Source organism: Anser brachyrhynchus, assembly GCF_964034855.1.
Source record: "Anser brachyrhynchus genome assembly, chromosome: 18".
NCBI lineage: Eukaryota > Metazoa > Chordata > Aves > Anseriformes > Anatidae > Anser > Anser brachyrhynchus.
The window spans coordinates 6,437,655-6,442,398 of NC_137711.1; the positions used below are offsets into that span (position 1 = coordinate 6,437,655).

At 49.8% G+C, this 4,744-nt stretch overlaps 1 long non-coding RNA gene across 1 annotated transcript; it reads right to left on the bottom strand.

The window, feature by feature from the left end:
* Positions 1-1,057: 1,057 nt before the first annotated feature.
* Positions 1,058-3,872, bottom strand: LOC308179787. Its single transcript, XR_013940538.1, has 3 exons — positions 2,322-3,872; positions 2,135-2,248; positions 1,058-1,964 (listed from the first exon to the last, which is right to left on the bottom strand). It is a non-coding gene; the product is annotated as an uncharacterized lncRNA (long non-coding RNA).
* Positions 3,873-4,744: the final 872 nt, after the last annotated feature.

Sequence of the window (4,744 nt, forward strand, 5' to 3'; positions counted from 1 at the left end):
GAAATATCCCACTGCATGCAGGGCACGAGAAGGGACTGCCACTGTATTCCTTCGAACATAGGGAGCTAATGTGTTGTGCATTCATTTCCATTTACGTGCACAATCTGCCCATCTTGTAAGAGTCCAGCAGTGCTTAGAAAAAACACCACCAAAATTAAAATAAATAGCTGTAGGGCTGTACATAAGCCGTGCGGCAGCTTCCCAGCCATTAGAAGGGGGGGACTGGGGAAAACATCTTTTGCTGGGACAGTGCAGATGCAGCACAGCTCCCCGAGGTGCTGGGTGGCACCAGGGGCTGCCGGGGGTCTGAAGGGACCTGCTTCATCCCCAGCACTCCTGGAAAGCGCATCTCCAGTGGAAGCGATGCCAGTGTCCCGAACCTAAGAGTGGGGAGCAATAAAGAGCCTCTGTGGAGATGAATGGCGCGTTTGTGCTGCTGGGCGTTTCAGCCGGACGAGCAGACACGCTTGCCTTTCAGCATGGCTACACTCTATTTTTGTACATTTTCTGTGTCATTTCATTGCCGCTCAGCTTCATATTAAATCTGACCTTTCTGCTGCACTTGACTAGGGAAAGGCAATCACCTACTCTGCCTTCTTCAGAGTTATATATCGCCACGTATGGCAGATAGATAAGTGTATCTGGAAAAATACGGCTGCATGTGAGACCCGGCAGGAAAAGTATCTGTGAGCAGGTCAGGATCCACTTACAGACCTCCCAGACCTGCCTGGGCACAAATATATTTTTCAAGTTGGGTATTTAACTCCCACTGGCTCCCATGAAAACTCGGTGTATTGGTAAGCTGCATAAAATCTTTTGCTTAGAACCAGTGGAAAGAGACTTCAGTTCCCCATTCCGCACCGCTGCAGTCAGGCCCCGAGCGAGCACAGTGAGGTTTCTGTGATTTATGATGCTACAACGAGTTGGGAAGTTTAGAAGGAGGAAAAGGAATATTTCAGGTTTCATTCAGTGGATAGAGATGGATCTAAATACGCTGTTGTGCAGCCCTTGGACTGGAACTGAGACTGCACTGCACAGAATAAACATCAGTCAAAAGGAGTTTAGTACCTAAGTGCCTCCAAGCACCCTGGATTTCCAGGGGATAACAACAACCGCACACAAGCAGCCCTGTTCGAGCACTGTCACAGAAACTTCAGGGGCCTCTTCTAGTGAACGCATCTACAAATGACACACTCCAAGTCCAGATTTGATCTCTTGGCTACTGAAGATACTAATTGCTGTAATACGATGATAATTCTGAGCTGATCACAAGGCTAAAACAGTGGGAGAAGTACCGGAACAGGGCATGGCTGCAGTTTGGGTCGAGCCCTAGATATCCTTCAGCCTTGGAGCTGTGTCTGTTCTGTAAGTCCAGGAGCCTGCACTGTGCTCAGTGTTGCTCCAAGTGCTTAGGCTTATTGCTCCTCCTAGCACCGTGGTGTGATGCTGCCCTGGGCAGTAGAGGCACCTGGCTGCTCCTGCCAGCCAGTAACGAGCGACAAGGTGATGAGGGTCAGCGGCAGCAAATGCAAGGGCATGGCTCCCAGCAGGCCGGGGCGTGAACCCGAATCAAGGTCAAGAAAATGCCTTGGTGTCACAGCTTATTCTGCTCATCTTATTCACGGAGAAGCTGTGCTTAATGTTGAAGTGATTAAGAATAATTTAACTTGATGCAGAAGCATCATTCAACAAAAACAAAGGCAGTTTAGCTAAAATTGGTTTGAAAATGCTCATTAATTAAGCTCATGTAAATCTGCATAGATGTGGGCTTGCTAATACTCTTTTCCCCCCCTCTTCTTATCTAAATGTGACTAATTATTTGTCTAATTATGATGTAATTGTGTGGCCTTGGGATCACTGATTACAGATGCGCTTCCTTTTCTCCCTGCTTTGTCTGAATCCAAGTGGAAGACGGGGATGCTCTGCTGGGATGTGCTGCTGCTCCTTTTGGCTGCAGTCTTGACCTTACAAAAAAAGAGAAAAAAAAAGTGAGTAAGCTGAGCTATTTATAGTTGAGCTAATTATTTTGATGTGATATGACAGCAGTGGAGTCTGTTTTCCCTTCACTCAATTAATGGCAATGGAAAAAGCATTCAATACCCTTTTAACAGCGTTCATTGGCTGCAATACAAACCTTTGCTTAATGCTTTAAGACACGGGATTTTGCAGTACAACGACGGGGGGGGCACAACGCTGTGTTGTCTCTGGTTGACGTAGGAGAAGCTGCAGCGTGAGTGGCAGCAAGGAACTGAAAGAGAATTACTGTTATTAAAAGAAAAATCCATTTTTTGGTGGGAAGGTAGCATGCAGCAAGTACATACAGACTGCCACAGAAAATTGTACAGGACAAAACTCAGATCTCTTCCAGGACTCTTGGTGGGCTCTAGGGAGGTTGAGGTAGCTAGAGCATTGCTATTCACCACGGGGGAAGCTGAGGCAGGAGCATACTACTGCCTTGGTAAAGGTTGCAAAGTAATTGAATGGCCAGAGAGTGACAAGCTTGGTCTGTGGTCTCTGGTAAGTCCTGAGAAGGTAAATCTATGCTGAACTTGGGATCCTTTCTTTTATGCATTTGTGCCATTCCCACACACAAATTCAAGGAGGGAGACTTTCTGGGCAGTAAACACAAGGGAGAACATGGAGGGGACAGAGCGGGATGTCTTGTCAGCAGTTTTTGTTGCCCATGACTGAAGTTTAAACAACAGAAACCCCCAAGCACCACGATGTATTTTGTTGGTCTCTGGGGAAGTTGTTAATAGCAGCTGTGCCTGGCCTCTCTACAGGAGCTGGATGAAAAGCTAGATTTTTATCCTGTAAGATTTGGGATTAAAAAAAAAAAAGAGGCATGAGACAGATCCTTATCTTTAATCAAGACAAAATTTGAAATCCTAGACGCCTGTGAGTTAGTTCTGGTGGGAAAAGCCCTTCACCCGTCGAGTTAAGGGCCTGGGGTCTTGCTCCCCCTCCAAGGCTCATAAAACAGCATTTCTTCCCTGCTCGGTGCTGCCCTCGGGGTGCTGCGGCTCGTCCCTCTGCATGACCACAGAGCTCCTGCCAGAGGGCTCGCCGTGCATCGCCCTGCTTCCTTCTCTGCTGCATGAGAGGAAGAACAAACACGCTCTCCCCTCCTTTTAAGGCTCTGAAAGCTGTGTGCTTCTCAGGTTGCGTTTTGTGACCTTTCAGGCTCTCAGAAAGCAGGTGCTGTTTGTGAAGCCTTTACGTGACTGCCGCTTTGTTTTCATTTTATTTATCTTTTTTAACCATGTGGGTCAGGCAGCTGCAGGTACAGTGCAATATTCATGAGAGGCTCTGATTTATGCAGGCACAAGGCTGTGCGGAGGGATTACAGGGTACTGAATGTTATATGCAGCTTTAATTTCTTTTCATGACCAAAGGATACAGCCAGAGTTTCTCCAATATGGAATTTATGAGAGGCTCATTCATGCAGGCTTTAAAGGGGCCCTGTATCTGTGCCTTGCAAAGGAAGAAGAGCAACGACCGGCAGGGCGCGGATGCGGCTAGGATCAGGCGCTGCACTGAGCCCATGGGGCAGCTGAGCTGCTCGCCCACTGCCAGCTAAAGAAAATTATATATAAAAGCATGGGCAGGGCCATTAGCATGACACCTAAATGGCCTCTGTGTCTGGCAACCAGGCATTTACGCAGCCCCAGCCTCCCTCTGAGCTAGGTACCCATTGTGCGGGCGCTGAGAAGCTCGGGGAGATGCTCGGGCTGAAATCTTCCGAGCGGGGACTCTGTGAAGTATGGCATGAGGCTTTAGGGCTTCTAAGAGCTGCTCTGGTACAAAATGAGTGGCAGAAGAGTTTGTGGCGAGCCCAATGGTTGTTTGTCCCTCCTAACTTCCAGTCCTGCACTCTGCGCCAGTGGCTGCAGCTCGGTCCTGTTCTGGGCCAATTTTGGTGTTTTCCCCAAGCTGCCAGCCCCTTCTCCTGGGGCAGGGTGTGCCTGCAGCTCGCCAGACACTGCCCTCCACCAGCCATTTGTGTCGTAGGTTATGAAATGGGCTGGCATGTGACGCCGGGGGTGTTCAGCCTGGTGATACAGCCCAGCAGCACAGTGTGAGCATCGAATGTGTGCTGTACAGCCCTTCCCTGCCTCGGGCACCGCACGGCGACTTGTGGGTACTTCCATTGCACGTGGCTGTTTTGTAGGGAGGGATGAGTCTTTGGAAAGTCACCGGTGTTTCTGTAGTGGAACTGAAGCCATCAGGGTATTCCGAAAGCTGGTAGCGGGTTTCTGATCGACGACCCAACCGGGCGTTGGTTGTAAGTGCTGCCTCTGGCCATTTGTGATCACCTCCAGGTGCCTGGGTCAGGGTGAGGGGAAGCCCTTCCATAAGCCCAAGGAGAAGTCACTTCCAAGTTCGATGCCTCAGAGCAAGGCCCATGCTGTGCTTGGTGCTCTGTGAAGGGCCGTGTGTGGTCTCGCCGGTCCTCTCGTGGCTGCTGCTGGTGCCAGAGTCCCCGAGCCTGACCTGGCCGCATGGCCAAAGCCTTGCCACGTCCCGCAGCCTGTGCCTCGAGCTCCTATTTCTGCAGAAGGGGAGCTTTCCTTCGATCTTCCCTCTGCCATGCCATCCAGGAAAACAAAAAGGCGCTGCTAACATCTGCTCTTCTCCTCCTACATGCAGGCTCTTTCTCGGCTCCCCATTAAACCCCTTCCCACACATAGGCGTAGGCAGCCTTATGCGCATACATCTCGGCGTACAATTTCTCCCATCTCTT